General features: G+C 46.6%; 1 protein-coding gene across 2 annotated transcripts in view; it reads left to right on the plus strand.

The window, feature by feature from the left end:
* Window positions 1-17,375, plus strand: part of PLEKHG4 (pleckstrin homology and RhoGEF domain containing G4) — a 92,649-nt gene that overhangs the window by 263 nt on the left and 75,011 nt on the right. The gene's annotated exons all lie outside the window — the stretch shown is intronic.

Genomic DNA, 17,375 nt, shown 5'->3' on the forward strand with positions numbered 1-17,375 from the left:
GCCGAGCTGCGAAGACGGCTGAAGTCGCCCGCCCCCCCCTCCGGTCCCTCGGAGCAGGGCCAGCCGAGCCGCCGTTTCTCGGTCTCCGCGAAGAGGAGGAGGAGAGCGAGGGCGGGCTGAGGCCGGGGAGGCGAAAGCGCCCGGGCCCCCTCCTGGTCTCCGAGGGGAGGGAGGCAGATGGCGTTCGGAGTGAGTGCATGAGTGGGTGGGAGCCTCCCCCTGCGGAAGCAGTCTACCTTTCGACGCCAGGGCTGCGGAAGGACGGACTCCTCCCACCCTCTTCCCGCCTCTCTGTTCCTGCCCGCCCCCGTGGCCCGGCCCTGCCCACCTCGGCAAGCCATGACTCCTTGCGGAGGGAAGTAGGCGAGAGAGCGCCCTGTCGCTCTTCGGCGGGAGGGGGCCGTGAAAGCCGCCTTTCCTGTCCTCCCCGGTTTAGAAAAGGGAGGCCGCTTTCGGTCCCCTAGATAGGGCTTAGGGGGTCGGACGGGCTGCTGCGCGGCCCTCGGTTCAAAGCCCCACCAGAGAGACCAGGCGCTCCCCCCCCGCCCCTCCAAGTTGTGGGGAGGATAAAGCCGGTGTGCCTGGAGGGACCCGGCGGGCAGCCCGGACCTCGCCCCAGAGATCGCCGAGCCAGGATGCCACACAAGCGCTTTGCCCGCCAGGCTTGCGCCGCTACTGCCAGACACGGAGGTTGCCCTACCGGCCGCCTTTGCCGTGGCTGCGTCGGCGAAGACGCACGTAACTGCAGGGATGCCCATGCAGAAGACGAGAGGCCCGACAGCGCTGTGCGTCTTCTGAAAGCCATTCGGGAGATTTCTCCCCCCCCCGCAGGAAATCTTGCCGCCTTTCCCTGCTCGTGCCCGGGGCCGGGAGGAGCGGCTCTCCTTCGCTCAGCCGCGCAGGCAGCAGCGGAGCGCCTGCTTTGTGTGCCCAAGGGCCCCGGATCGGCGCCTGGCAGCATCTCCAGGGAAGGCTGCAAAGGCTCCTGTCTGTTCGACTGTCTGAAAAACAGCTTTGAAGAGCCACAGCGCAGACTGCTGAGCTAGATGGCCCCCGAGGCCTTATAAGCCAGCAGCGTCTTCCGGGGATCTTATTTAAACCAGCCACGAGGACTGGAAGCTTTAATTTTAGGGGAGGACTGTAGGTCAACGGCAGACCGTGTGTACACAGAAGGGCCCAGGTTCGACCCCCAGGTATGGCTGGGAAAGATCCCGGTCCAAAACTCTAGAGAGCCAGGCACGGTAGACAGCGCTGAACAAGGGGGCTCAACAGGATGGCTTGGGATAAAGTTCTCTTTCTAAAGGCGGCAGGGATGGATGAATCTACCACTTTCAGTTTCTCATTTTTCCAATCTTAAATTTACCTTTCTGCAGTAATTGTTATTTAAAAGAAAAAAGACCCTCATGAAAATTAGTCAGCATTTTATTGAGAATTTCTCCTAATATTTTTGTATGCTGTTTTGATGAATATACAGTTTTGCAAGCAATTTCCCCATATATAATGCATTTTTATATGTTATTTTTGTTAATGTATGCCTTAATGTATGCATGGTTAACGTTTTCCCCTAATCTATGCATTTTGGTTTGGATGAAAATGCATTTGCATAGTTTGGTTGAAAAACTGAAGCTCAAAGCTCAGAGAAAGATAATTGTGTTTTGATCTTCGGGTTGGTTCGAAAAGTGTGAACTAGATAGCTTCTCATTAAAATGCAAACTAAATTAGATTTCTACTCCATCCCTCACAAAGGGTCATTTGTACATGTAGCAACTAATTCCTGCTACTGGTGGCCTTTTCCCGCACACACATTCAGTCTGGGCAGAGAAACAAGCCTGCGTGGATTGAATAAGACACCCCATCTGCAGTTGGCCCTTAATAATAATAATAATAATAATGAAATAATAATAATAAAAGAGTGGAATTCCAGGTGACAGACTTTGCAGGGTGGGGGGGCAGAGTTTGCAGGCCGGGGGGGCCTTTCTTGAAGCTCAGACCCAGTTTTTAGTTGGCAGCAGGGCTAACTTGGAGTTAGGGACTTTCCAGTAGGCTGACCCCCCCTGCCCCTGTCCCCGCCCCCTTTCTCCTCCTTCCTCAGGCAGGAGGGCTCCTCCTTGTGGATTGGGCACCTTGTCTTAGGGGTGGCGGGAGAGGCAGCCCAACGTGGCTGCACCAGAGAGATGTTCCCCCCCGCCCCAGCAGGTTCTCTTGGGGATTCTGGCCACAATAGTGGCTTACTCATCTCTCTAATGAAAACAAAATTATTCCCTGTTTTTCTAGGGTTCTTTGGCATGGTTATTCTGCATTCCTCCTAGCAAAAGCAAGCAATAGGCTTGCTGCAGCTTAAAGATTCACAAAAATATTATGGCATAAACCTCAAGTGAACTGAGGCCTTTTCACCAGATGCATGGAGTGTGATCCTCGATTGCCAGGGGGTTGAGAAAAATAGCAAACACTGGAGATCAAATGGCAACAAAGTGTAAAAAGGATAGACTGTGGACACTGTTAAATAGATGTAAAATCAGCACAGTGATCATTCACAACAGCAGCAATTGGTGACGTGTCCTGGCATTGCTAAATTAATCCCTGTACTGGGACAGGAAACTACTGTCTCAATTCAAGCCCAAATAGATAGAATCAAACATACACAGTGGGGTCCTCTCATATTCTTTTTATTGAAAAATAGCAACTTCCTCAGGGGAAGAAATTGGATTGATCCCTAACCCCTGGCCCAGGTTCCAGGCTGAATAAATCCTGAGAACTCACAGGCACAAGCCAAAGAGTATGCTGAGGTCACAGCGGCTCTTGTGCGAAAAACAGAGGAAGCGAATGAGCTCATTCAGAATGAGTTTGAATCCCCTCCCCCTGTCCAAGCATAAGGCTGTTCAAAGAGGGACACTGGCGGACATGCTGGGATGCTGTTTTGTTCCATTTCCACTCTAATGTGGCCTTTCAAGAGAAAAGGAAGCCCTTTAACTCTACGCCCAACATGTGGACTGGAGGCGTGAACACAATGCACCAGTCATCCTGCTCTCTGGGAATGCTTGGCCTTTGAGCACAGGGCAAAATGCCTCTGCAAGGACGCCCGCACAGACTTGACCCTGCTCCCCAACCTTCACATTGCTTTGCCTTTGCAAAGGGTTCCTTTCTTTTCATCCACAGCAGGCCTCAAATGCACAAGCTGCGGAACTCTGCCTTCTCGCTCTGGTGGCTTTTCCACTGGCCTTTGGAAGCAGCCGGGCACACTGAAATTCATCACATGCTTCCTCCTGGCATGCAGACAAACAATGAGGAAAGCTTTGCCTGCTCAGTTTCTGTATGTCACACATTTTGATGTTAAAGGCAGAGAAGGTGGCCAGTGAAAGGAGGTGGCAACTCTCAACAGTTGAAAGACTGGAAGAGATGTGCTTGTTGAATTTCTGCCAATTATTATTTTAATTTATTACCTCCCTTTTACCCAAAAGTCCCAGGATGAGTTAGAACTAGGTATGTGAAGGCCGGGGGGGGGGATCAGAAAGCATGTTGGTTTTAAATTCTTGCTTTTTTCTGAGCGTTCACATCGCTAGCTACAACCATTTAAAATGCAACATTAAAAACAGTTTAAAACAACCTATAATCACAACAATAGAGTGGGTCCTAAAAAAATACATCTCAGGTATTGAAGGCCAGGGTAAAGAGGTGCATCTTCAGCATTCGCTGAAAGCTGTGCAATGGAGTTGCCAGACCCACCTCGGTGTGGAGGGAGCTCCACCACTTAGGGGCTGCCACAGAGAAGGCCCTCCCCAGGCCAATCGCCCAAGCTTCTGAGGGTGGCAGAACTACCAAAAGGGCCCCTCTCTGCTGATCCCAGCACCCAGCCTCCTCGGAGCACGCTGTAGGGCAGGGAGCCCAGCATGGCTCCTGGTGTGTAAAGTTGTATAGATATTAGCAGAGATTGTCAACAGTCTGAGATGCCGTGTGCCAGTGTGTGCGTTTACCTAAGAAAGCAGGCTTTTACTCTGCATTTAGATCTCTGAGACTTAAGACTTAGTAAAATAAGAAAAGCTACTTTATTTATAGAACTACATAGTAGATAGAAAGGCATATCTCGTTGTAACTAAGTTGGAGGCACAACGCCCAGGTTTGGGAGTTGCCCTCATGGCTCAGGAGAGAGCAGAGACAACGGTGTCTCCTCTCTCTCGGACAGTCGAAGAAGAGAAGAGGGGAAAGGGCGGAAGGAGGAGGGGCAGATAAGCGTCTCTAAGCATATAAGTCTAACCATGGAAGGTCAGTCAGAGCATCACAGGTAAAGGTAGTCAAGCCTAGCCATCTGGAGGACCCTAACCCTATCTCCCTTCTGGAACGTGAACTAAGGAACAAAACAGGAGTTGCTCTTGCTCCACTTCCAACAACTCCGAGGGGAAAGGAGAGGCAAGGAGGGGTGCTTGTGTTCCAACAGTCTGTAAAGGTGTTGCGTTGTTTCGGGTTTGCTTTTGTGTTCTTGGCCCAAGTGGTTTGCTCACATTTGTCACTGAGTGTCCAGAACTGGACCCAGGACTCTTGCTGGGACCTGACCAAGGCAGAAGAGAGTGGGGCTTCCAGCCATCGTCTTGACACAATGCCTCTTCTTCATGCAGCCTTCATTCATTGCATTGGTTTGGGACAGCCATGTTACACAGCTGGCTCATGGGCAGAGATACTATGGATAGTTGGATCTGCGGGTTGCTGGAGTCTCATGTGCTCAGGTCCTGCTTGTGGGCTTCCAATTGGGTCATCTGGGTGGCCACCATGTGAACAGGATGCTGGCCTAGATGGGCCACTAGTTTGATCCAGCTGGATCTTCTGATATTCTTCACTGCACCCAAACAGCCACAGCAATCCAGTGCCACTGCAAAGTAACTTTCTGTTTTGGAGGCTTGATGTACAGAGGAAATGAAATCGCTTGGCCTCCTTCGGTGATCTCTTTCCCCTGGAGGGAGTTGGATTGACCAGAAACATCTGTGGCCCTGAAAGGCCCCTGCTTGCTTGCTCTTTTTTGCGTTGGCTCAGGAAGCCCCTAACCTTGTTTGCGTGGGCTGGATGAGGCGCTCTGCAGAATGCCATTATCCTGGGGAGGGCAGAAGGGGCAGGGTGGCAGAGAGCCTCAAACAAACATTTGCTAGAGGTGCCCAAAGTAGGCAGAGGGGCCCTGGCAAGAAAGAGAGCCTTTTCCCCCTGCCAGCTCAGGGGTGGGGGCTGCCCTGTGAGTGTCAGTGTCACCTGGGCGTGCTCTGAAAGCTAAGGGGGAGAGGGGTGGGGGTCCAGCTCTTCCCTCACCCATTTCTGCTGCCTTTCATTCCTTTATTTCACTGCTTTCAAAACAGATTCAGGGATTTGGGTCTCAGGCTGCAGTCAGTGCGATTTAGGTCTCACCGAGCAGCAGTGCCTTGGATGCAAGCTGCTTGCAGTGAGCATTTTGTATGGAATGGCAATGCAGGTCACTAGATGGCGCTCTTCTCTCTAGAAGAGAAAACTATGTACAGTACATGCAGTTGATTGCAATCGCTGGCTCTGTAGTTCTTGAAGTTTTTGACTTGTCTAAAGGCAGGGTTTTCTGTCTCCCAAACGGATCTGGGGAGGTGTGTAGGGGATGGAAGGCGGAGGGGCACACCTCAGAGTATTCAGGGCCACCCTCTCACTTGACAGAGGTCCAGCTTCTGCACCAAGTGTTGCATAAAGCAAAAGCTGACCCTAGAGATTTTTGGGGGGAGGGCTCTTCTTGGGCCCTTAAACTGGCCTGTGCTCCAGCAGGTGCTTACGCTTGGAAGGGGAACCAGGTAATACTATTTCCTTATCTCATTTGCCCATAATATTTTACAGACTGGGGGGCGGGGGCACTAAGCCTGGCAGAGATCTTTGGCCTGCACCCTTTTCCATAGGTGCTGGATTTGGATTTGAAATGCGCACATGAGAATAACTTGTCTTCTTGCTGAACCCTGACTTAATAGCTGTGGGTGTGAATGGGAACTGTGTCTGTGGAGGAGTGATTTACATAAATTTATACATTACTCTTCAATCCTAAATGGATTTCCAGAATGGCTAACAATTAAAATAATCAAACTAGGGTTGTTTCCACATTGGAAATGTATTGTTGAATAGTCACACACAGTCCATTTACTTTTTATGGCCATCTGCATGTCATCATCCTTACTTCATGTCTTATCTGTTCAGATTCCATTTTTTTCAGAGCCTAAAAAAATCCAACTTACTTTTTTTTAACACAGTGGAACAGCTACGCAATTTCTCCAGGTACAGCTGTTTATGGGACTAGTTATGGCTTGTATAGATTGGTCTAGCCAATGCCTGCTTATGGTTTGTTTCTGCCCTCTAGGAATGTACTCGTATCACTTTAACTCTTCCCTCTTCATAGAGTATTTCATTTATATTGGTTTCTTTTCTCTAGTGTAGCTGGGGGGTAGGCAGTCATGATCAGAAGTGTAGCAAGGAGGAGGGAATATTAAACCCTTACACACAGAGAGGTCCAAATACCCCCCCCAAAAAAACCCCATTTAGGGCAGGGAATGAAGTATTGCTCACCTGGCTTCAGAATGTGTCTGGAAGCAGAGCTGCTGCTCCTTAGGTGTTGCTAAACTATCCCCATCTGGAAGCTCTGCAAGGCAGCTCTTCAGCCCAAGAAAACTATTAAAGCAGGGGCAGCAGATGTTAAACCCACTTAGCATCAATGGTAGTAGGGTAAAGATGCATATCAGCTGCATTTCAAAGGCCTGGGCAAATTAAAGTGGCTTCATCCCAATATTGAGAAGATGATGGAGATCTCTGAGGAGGGCCCTCTAAAGGCAGGGCCCCGCCACTGAAGGCTCCCTCTCTTGGATAACAACTTGAGGACCTCTGGGCAGGAGGTTCATGTGTGCACTAGACTGATAAGCCTTAGCCACCGATGGCACCCAGCAGCACTTTCATAGATGAGCCACCCTACCCTTGGTGTTCCTCCCAGAAAGGTTGACTTCCAAACCCTGGGCAGCTCTGCCCCTCGTAAGACACACGAGTGTCCAAGAGAGCCGCCTTCAATGTCTACAGTGTGAGTAGGTGGCTCAAGGTCCCTGGACATCTCTTGAGAGTTACAGCAATGCAGCTGTAGCTATGAGGGGGACCCCATAATGCTGCTGTGGGAACCTCTGGCCCCTTGGCCAAATGTAGTTCACTAGGGGTTCGAATGAGGCCTGTGCAGCTTTTCCCCATTCAATGCCCATCTGCCCCACAGGGGACATCGGAGGTGACACTGGGTATGGAGCAGGTAGAGACGCGGCTGCCAAGGCACAGTCAGGAGCTATAAAGTGTGCTGATTACAGAAGAAGGCTTCAGCTCTACCACGCAGCAGCTGATAATTGCAAAATGCAAGCGTGGGGCTATGGCTCCTTAGAGCTAGAGGGCTGACCAGCCTGAGCATTCATGGCCAGTCACTTGGAGGGCATGTCCAGCAAGAGGATCCTGGCAGCCAGATGGCAGGAAAGGAAAGCAGCATTTTCTGCAGAGGGAGGCAAGGGGCATTTTGACCATGGGTGTAGCTGCCCTGTCCCACAAAGGGACTGAAACTCCTTCCTGGGGGAGAGTGAACTGCTCCTTTTGTGGCATGAACAGCTGAGCCCACAGGTGAGTTCTGCTCTGATGCCAGCATACCAGCAATCAGCCCAAAGGCTTGGGCCTCATGTGAGTGCTCAGGGCAAGCCAAGGGCAGGAGCCAAGCAAGGGAGCCAAGCTCAGGCCTAGAGCAGCCTTCCCCAACCTGCTGCCCTCCAAATGTTATTAGGGTCCAACTCCCACTATCCCTGATGTTTGGCCATGCTGGCTGGAGTTGGAGTGCAACAATGTCTGGAAGGCCCCACATTGGAGAAGATAGGGTCAGCCTTTGGGGTGGCGGCAGCTAATTTTAAAACACATCATTCAAAACTACCTAAAACCACATCTTAAACACATAAATAGGGTGAGTCCTAAAAATATAGGTGTCAGGGGCCAGGATAAAGAGGTGTGCCTTCAGCATTTGCCTAAAACTATACATTGAATTTGTTAGACACACCTCAGTGGGGAGGGAATTACTCCCTCTCTTGAGCCACCATCACCACCCTGAGCTTCTGAGGGTGGAGGAACTATCAAAAGGGCACCCTTTATGTGCACACTTGACCTGGTATTTATCCTGCCCTTCTTCCCAGAAGGAGAAATCAGGAAACTAATATTAAAGCCCTGATGCACAAGAAAAACAGGAGCTAATTAAAGGCAATTGGGGAATTGTGTGGCCAGAACAGAAAGCAATTAATTAGCCACCGTAAAGAAAAGGGCAACAAGGAAGCCATTAATTAAAGGGACAGCAACCCTGAAAAGTCCCAATAGTATTTTACAAGCCCACACTAGACTTGGCTGGTTCTCAATTTGTGTTAAGACAAAACAACAAGCCTACCACAACTCAGGTCTGAAAAATGACCAAAGAACAACATGGAAAACACTGTGATGCAATGAGGTGAGAACATTTTCTGGCATCTCTGTAAAAAACAGATTGTGAAGGCTTGCAATTGCAGACTAATTAGCTGGTGTGGGAACATCCCTGGACAGTGTTTAATAGCAGTGCCAGTTTCTTGACCTTCAGATTAGTGCTCCATGATACAGTGACCAGGAAGAAACCGACCTGATAACCTTAAAGACCAATATTTGAATGTGACAGATTGTAAACCAGCTGTTGCTGCTGCAATCCATGCAGAAATGAGAAATGTTTCTAATACTATCTAGTGTAAAGCAGGGCAAGCCATCTTAGCAGACTGCAGGCAAAGCAGGTCTTTCTTTTGGTGATGTGGCAGGAAAGAGTGGGCTTCTTGAGGCTTGTGTGTGCGAAAGACGGAAGATCTCCTCCCTGGCATGTTGCTGAGGGCTTCCCACAACCTGGAGCAAAGCCTGCTGGGCAAGGAAGATCCTTGGCCACTGCTGGCTGGAAGCACCCAAGAAGCTGAGGCCAGCAGTAGCCTAGCTGGCCTGCGCCCCGCTTTCCTTCCTTGTAACAGGTGACATATCCAGGATCTCTATGAGGCCAGCATGACTGGACATTTGGATGGAAGCACAAAATGTCTTTCAAATGTGGAATACATCATGAGCCACAAATCCAAGGAGCCTCACATAACTGACAAGGAAAGGCGGAAACATGCAGTTAGTCACACAGTTAACGTGAAAGGGGTGGGGTGGGAAAGGTCAGGAGCTCCCCCCCTCCCACAGATCTTCAGTCTGAATTAGTAGCAAGAGCTGTAACCATAGGAAATGGCAAGGAGCTCACTAGAGAGCTTTGCTAGACCTCCCTGATCAGAGAGCTCTTGTCTCTCAGCTCAATACAATGGTGGCTGTCGATTCTTTGTTCCCCGGACCATCTCCAGAAATACATCTCATTTTTTTAATGGAGGTTTTCCTTGCGCTTTCCAAAGGCTGGTATGCCATGGTGATTAATAAATCAAGGAGAAATGCCTGTGGGTATGTTCCCCTTTGTGTGTTTGTGCTCCATAAACGCCCATATTTTGGCACATGTCCCTCTATGCACAAAGGCATCATTTACAAGTCTTGTCAAATCTCCACCCTTCTTTAACTGTGTGGAAATGATGAAATGTGTGAGGCTGCTGCTGTTCAAATAGGTGTCCCGGTGTGTGTGTGTGGGGGGCTGCCACTTCGGGGAATGGCCTCTTTCATGGATAAATATGACGCTACATAACACTGAGTCAGGCCTTTGGTCTATCTAGCCTAGGGCTGTCTACTCTGCCTGGCAGCAGCTATCCAAGCTCCATGGCCCTTAGTACACTTAATCCTGCAAAAAATTCCCATTGCATTGCCCACCTCCTCACCAGGGATGGCCAAAGACACTTTGGCACCCTGCTCAGCTGGAGGCATTCCCCCAAGGACCCCTGTGCAAGTCACACCTGGCTCCTTCACTGACGCTCCTAAAACTCCTTTTGCCACTTGGCTGGTTGTTTTGTGCTTGGCCCTGTCACTAAAAGGGCCACATGCTGATAGGGATTGGTCAGATCAGCGAATCCCAGGCAGACTTTTTTCTTTTGATAATGTGGTAATGTTTTAAAATGTTGGCTTATGGCACACCATATCCCAGCTGTTAACGTAGCTTAACACAGCTTAACACCGCTTCCATGGGTTTTCCTTCTATTTTCAGTGGCTGAACAATCGTCCTCTTCTGGATGCAACATGATCTGTCTGCCTTATTCCACCAGGGAAAAACCTTACCAGAACTAGCCTTTGCTCTCCTGAGCCCTCCCAAGGCCGCTATTTCTTATTTCCTGATGGGAGGGTCACCTGCCAGGTTACTCAGATGAGATGGGAAAGCAAGACTCTCCCTGGCCAAGCTGCCTGCAAGGGCAGATTCATTCACGGAGGAACCGTATGATCAGGAACCAGAAATTTTAGAATGTGAGGTGAAAGCTGCTCTTAAAATACTTGGAAGAAACAAATCACCAGGAACAGATGGCTTACCAATAGAGTTGCTACAAAGCTACTGAGACTGAATCTGTCCAAATTTTGAAAAAAAAATTGTCAAGAAATATGGAAAACTAAACAATGGCCCACAGACTGGAAGTGTTCCATATACATCCCAATTCCAAAGAAAGGGGATCCCAGGGAATGCAGGAATTATCGAACTAATGCCTTAATATCCCATGCAAGTGAAGTAATGCTCAAGATTCTACAACAAAGGCTCTTACCATTTATGGAGTGAGAAATGCCAGATGTCCAAGCTGGATTTAGAAAGGGAAGACGCACCAGAGATCATATCGCAAACATATGTTGGATAATGGAACGGACCAACGAATTTCAGAAGAAAATCACTGTGCTTTATAGATTACAGCAAAGCCTTTGACTGTGTAGATCATGAAAAACTATGAAATGCTTTAAAAGAAATGGGGGTGCCACAGCATCTGATTGTCCTGATGAGCTAACCTATACTCTGGACAAGAGGCTACTGTAAGGCCATAATGTGGAGAAACCAGTTGGTTCCCCATCGGAAAGGGTGTGAGATGGGTGTATTTTATAACCCTATTTGTTTAATCTATATGCAGAACGTATCATATGGAAAGTGGGATTGGACCAAGATGAAGGAGATGTGAAAATTGGAGGAAGAAATATCAATAATTTAAGATACGCAGACAATACCATACTACTAGCAGAAAACAGTAATGATTTGAAACGAATTCTGTTGAAAGTTAAAGAAGAAAGCATGAAAGCAGGACTACTTGAACGTCAAAAAGACTAAATTAATGACAACAGAAGATTTATGTAACTTTAAAGTTGACAACGAGGACAATGAACTTGTCAAGTATTATCAATGCCTTGGCACAGTCATTAACCAAAATGGAGACAGTAGTCAAGAAATCAGAAGAAGGCTAGGACTGGGGAGGGCAGCTATGAGAGAACTAGGAAAGGTCCTCAAATGCAAAGATGTATCACTGAACATTAAAGTCAGGATCATTCGGACCATGGTATTCCCAATCTTTATGTATGGATGTGAAAGTTGGGCAGTGAAAAAAGCGGATAAGAGAAAAAGCATTTCATTTGTAATGTGGTGTTGGAGGAGAGCTTTGCAGATACCATGGACTGTGAAAAAGACAAATAATTGGGTGTTAGAACAAATTAAACCAGAACCATACTTTGGACACATAATGAGAAGACATGATTCACTAGAAAAGACAATAATACTGGGAGAAACAGGAGGGAGTAGAAAAAGAGGAAGGCCAAACAAGAGATGGATTGATCCCACAAAGGAAGCCACAGACCTGAACTTACAAGATCTGAACAGGGTGGTTCATGGCAGATGCTCTTGGAGGTCACTGATTCATAGGGTCACCATAATTCAAATTCAACTTGAGGGCACATAATAACAGCTGCTTGCAAGGGGATTTGAGGAAATGTTTTTAGCAATGAAGGAACAATTGTCAACTGACCAGGAAAAAGAATCCTGCCCTGCTCTGCTCTTGCACCATTAACAGAAGTTTGATCAGCAGAGTATTAGCTGTGGAAGCTTTTCAGAGCATCCAGAGGGGTATTGCAACAAAAAAAGTTTTAATGTTTTCACAGCATGGCACTATTCTGCCAGACAGTGTCTTCAGATGAAGCTGCTGTAAAAGGACCACCACCCAGTTTGTAAAAAAGAAGAACTTGGCAATTCTAAATAGGGGAAGGAACATGTCAGTGCTATCCTGCCAGCAGCTGCCACCCAGCAAGAACCAAAGGTCAAATGCCAGGCCACATGGGCAATGCGGCTGTTGCCCAGGCAAAGTTCCAGCCTTGACCTCAAAGTCTTCCTAACCCTTCCAGGTCAATGGGAATTAATTGGCAATCTGGATGGATGAGGGAACTCCAGAGCCTGGGGGCCCTTCACCATCCAGGGCGCACTTCCACTTGTTCACCCCAGCACCTCTATAGAAGCTCTGCGGCTGCCTAGCAGTCCTTGATCATAGGGTTGCCAGGACTCCAGTTTTTGCCTGGAAACTCCGGATATTTGGAGTCCGCTCTGGATTGCTAGGTGAGTCACCTCAATCTCCAGACTCTCAGCTTTTTTTTTTTAATTAAGTTTCTAAGTGGTCAGGTTCAAGAGATATACACCAAAATGCCAGCCCTCCCAACGTCTGTTAAATGAGCTCATAGCTTGCTGCTCTCATCCCGCCCTTTCAGGTTTGTAGCCAATAACTGAAGTCAGGGTTGTGATTGACAAGGGATTTGTTGACTTTCAGACAATAGGTAGAACCCATTGCTAGTTCAGAAAACGGTTGTCTTTTCCTGCTTGTCTGAAAGTTTCATAAATTGAGTAAGATATAGCTTTCAGCAGTAGCAAAAGTCTCTTTCTCACTTGTGTGCAGGAGATCTAAATGCTATTATGTGTTACATAATTATGATGAGTCAAGCAAGTTTAAATTTTCCTCGGCTGTTGAAGAGGGCAGTGTTTTGAAAACCTCCCCTGGATGAATATACTCGCTTTTCTAGGAGTAAAGCTGCAATGCTAATCCCACATGCCAAGAGTAAACCCCATTGAATTCCATAGGACTTACTTTTGAGTAGACATGGTTAGGATTGTGCTGTAAATTAATGGGACATTTGAGTGAACATAGCAAAGGATTGTGTTTGTGTTGTAAATCTTTCTCTCCTCCCAATCCTATTTTTAAAGCAATTAGGCAGGGCTTAGTGCTTTTATTATGTAGGAAACTAATACTGAATTTACTTTTTTTTTAATGTTCTGCAATCACCAACTGGCTTTAACAATAAATTATTATATGGGGTGTATGTATTTTACATCTCCAGTGTGTGCGTATGTAGAATCTTTCCCAACATCCCTCTTGAGGTAGGGTTGCCGATTAGAAACCAAGGCGGCTCATAACCAGAAATAAATCCCTTTAAAATCCAATAACCATGAAAACAAGTTTAAAACCGTTGATAACAGCTTACAGTGGCTTGATTCTGAATTTTGCGTTGGTTGAATGAAGTTCTTTATCACTTACGTTCGCAGTTCTCTGCACACTTCCCTGTTTGAGTAAGCCCCATTGAATACATTAGGACTTGCTTCTGAGCAGAAAAACATAGGATTGCACTCTAAATATCTTTATGGTTGTGTAAATAATAAACATCTTTGACAGTCAAGTTTATATAAACATTTTTTTCATACTGTGTCTCCATAAGTATCTCACACTATGGTTGTACGTTATTTCCTCTACATTTTAAGTGTGCCCTTCTTCCTTGCGGTGGTCATGGTTCCCCTCTGTTGTTTTCATCCTGAGGGGCGGTTTAAGCTGAGAGATGGTGAGTAGCCCATGGTCACCAAGTGAACTTTATAGCTCATTTCCATTTCAAAAATAAATTAAAATGGTTTACAAATTTATGAAGTAGATCCACACAATACATTTAAAGCATATCCAAATCGCATTTAAAGTGCATGACTTCCCCCAAATAATCCCAGGAAGTGTAGTTTCCCTATCACAGTTATAGTTCCCACCACCCTTAACATACTACAGCTCTCATGAATCTGTGGTTTGATTCACAAGCTTCAAGAGTGTGTTGAATGTGCTTTAAATGAAAGGTGTGGATCTGCCCTAGGTATGCTGTGCATTCATTAGTGAATGGAAAAGAACAATTTTAAAATATACTTTTTTAAACAGGGGAAGGGTTGTAGCTCACTGGTAGGGCATATGCTTTGCATGCAAAGGTCCAACATTCAAGAAAAGACTGTTGCCTGTTATCCTGGATAGTCAATGCTAGTCTATGACATTAGTACTGAGCTAGATGGTACCAAATGGCCTGAGCCAGTATTAAGGCAGATTCCTTTATTCCTAATAGTGGAAAGAGACTCAAGGGCCACAGTGACTCCACAATTTATTTATGTATTTTACTTACAACATTTATATACCGCTTTATTGTAAAAAACCTCAAAGTGGTTTACAGAAGGAATTAAAACAATAAAATTATTGGCAAAAACAGTTAAAGACAGACAGGTATTTAAAATTTTTCAAAATAATAAAACCAACAATGAGAAAAACAGATAAAAACATAACTTCTACATGCCTGGGTAGGCTTGCCTAAACAAAAACATTTTTAGCAGGTGCTGAAAAGAGTACAATGAAGGTCCCTGCCTAATGTCAATAGGCAGGGAGTTCCAAAGCGTAGGTGCTGCCACACTAAGGGATCGGTTTCTTACAAGAGCAGAACAAGCGCCATGTGGCACTTGCAACATGAAAAGCACACCTTGAACTTGGCCTGGTAGCAAATCAGCAACCAGTGCAGATTTCAGAGCAGAAGTATTATGTGCTGAGAGGTTCTCACTCTTGTCAGTGATCATGTCACAGCATTCTGCACTAACTGCAGCCCCAGGGTCAGGTTGTGCTGCATGGGGATTTCTGTGACCTTGGCTGACTGGCTACCAGGTTTTTTTTAGTTTTTGTTTTTGGTTAGGAATCCTGACTGGTTGTGGGATGCTGAGTTGTCTGCCTCACTCATAGGAATCTTCTTGTGGTTGGTATGGTATCGTATTTAGGAAAGCATTACTGTTTTTTGTTTTTCTTTTTCTAAGCTCAGACCTTGGCCATGTCCCTCTGGTCCCCACCCAAGCAGGTGGGTTGCGTCTGGCAACCTGTAGATCATTATTGAAGCAAGCTCCTGCTGCTTGGGAAGCCTCTTTAGGCACTCAGTAGCTTTGGAGGAGCCCAGAGAAAGTGCTTCCTCACATAAGAAGAGCCTGCTGGATCAGGCCAGTGGCCCATCTAGTCCAGCATCCTGTTCTCACAGTGGCCAACCAGGTGCCTGGGGGAAGCCTGCAAGCAGGACCCGAGTGCAAGAACACTCGCCCCTCCTGAGGCTTCCGGCAACTGGTTTTCAGAAGCATGCTGCCTCTGACTAGGGTGGCAGAGCACAGCCATCACGGCTAGTAGCCATTGATAGCCCTGTCCTCCATGAATTTGTCTAATCTTCTTTTAAAGCCATCCAAGCTGGTGGCCATTACTGCATCTTGTGGGAGCAAATTCCATAGTTTAACTATGCGCTGAGTAAAGAAGTACTTCCTTTTGTCTGTCCTGAATCTTCCAACATTCAGCTTCTTTGAATGTCCACGAGTTCTAGTATTATGAGAGAGGGAGAAGAACTTTTCTCTATTCACTTTCTCAATGCCATGCATAATTTTATACACTTCTATCATGTCTCCTCTGACCCGCCTTTTCTCTAAACTAAAAAGCCCCAAATGCTGCAACCTTTCCTCGTAAGGGAGTCGCTCCATCCCCTTGATCATTCTGGTTGCCCTCTTCTGAACCTTTTCCAACTCTATAATATCCTTTTTGAGATGAAGCGACCAGAACTGTACACAGTATTCCAAATGCGGCCGCACCATAGATTTATACAACGGCATGATGATATCGGCTGTTTTATTTTCAATACCTTTCCTAATTATCGCTAGCATGGAATTTGCCTTTTTCACAGCTGCCGCACACTGGGTCGACATTTTCATCGTGCTGTCCACTACAACACCGAGGTCTCTCTCCTGGTCGGTCACCGCCAGTTCAGACCCCATGAGCGTATATGTGAAATTAAGATTTTTTGCTCCAATATGCATAATTTTACACTTGTTTATATTGAATTGCATTTGCCATTTTTCTGCCCATTCACTCAGTTTGGAGAGGTCTTTTTGGAGCTCTTCGCAATCCCTTTTTGTTTTAACAACCCTGAACAATTTAGTGTCATCAGCAAACTTGGCCACTTCACTGCTCACTCCTAATTCTAGGTCATTAATGAACAAGTTGAAAAGTACAGGTCCCAACACCGATCCTTGAGGGACTCCACTTTCTACAGCCCTCCATTGGGAGAACTGTCCGTTGATTCCTACTCTCTGCTTTCTGCTTCTTAACCAATTCCTTATCCACAAGAGGACCTCTCCTCTTATTCCATGACTGCTAAGCTTCCTCAGAAGCCTTTGGTGAGGTACCTTGTCAAACGCTTTTTGAAAGTCTAAGTACACTATGTCCACTGGATCACCTCTATCTATATGCTTGTTGACACTCTCAAAGAATTCTAATAGGTTACTGAGACAGGACTTTCCCTTGCAGAAGCCATGCTGGCTCTGCTTCAGCAAGGCTTGTTCTTCTGTGTGCTTAGTTAATCTAGCTTTAATCATACTTTCTACCAGTTTTCCAGGGACAGAAGTTAAGCTAACTGGCCTGTAATTTCTGGGATCCCCTCTGGATCCCTTTTTGAAGATTGGCGTTACATTTGCCACTTTCCAGTCCTCAGGCACGGAGGAGGACCCGAGGGACAAGTTACATATTTTAGTTAGCAGATCAGCAATTTTACATTTGAGTTCTTTGAGAACTCTCGGGTGGATGCCATCCGGGCCCGGTGATTTGTCAGTTTTTATATTGTCCATTAAGCTTAGAACTTCCTCTCTCGTTACCACTATTTGTCTCAGTTCCTCAGAATCCCTTCCTGCAAATGTTAGTTCAGGTTCAGGGATCTGCCCTATATCTTCCACTGTGAAGACAGATGCAAAGAATTCATTTAGCTTCTCTGCAATCTCCTTATCGTTCTTTAGTACACCTTTGACTCCCTTATCATCCAAGGGTCCAATCGTCTCCCTAGATGGTCTCCTGCTTTGAATGTATTTATAGAATTTTTTGTTGTTGGTTTTTATGTTCTTAGCAATGTGCTCCTCAAATTCTTTTTTAGCATCCCTTATTGTCTTCTTGCATTTCTTTTGCCAGAGTTTGTGTTCTTTTTTATTTTCTTCATTCGGACAAGATTTCCATTTTCTGAAGGAAGCCTTTTTGCCTCTAAGAGCTTCCTTGACTTTGCTCGTTAACCATGCTGGCATCTTCTTGGCCCTGGCGGTACCTTTTCTGATCTGC

Source organism: Rhineura floridana, chromosome 13 (genome assembly GCF_030035675.1).
Source record: "Rhineura floridana isolate rRhiFlo1 chromosome 13, rRhiFlo1.hap2, whole genome shotgun sequence".
In the NCBI taxonomy this organism is placed as follows: Eukaryota; Metazoa; Chordata; class Lepidosauria; order Squamata; family Rhineuridae; genus Rhineura; species Rhineura floridana.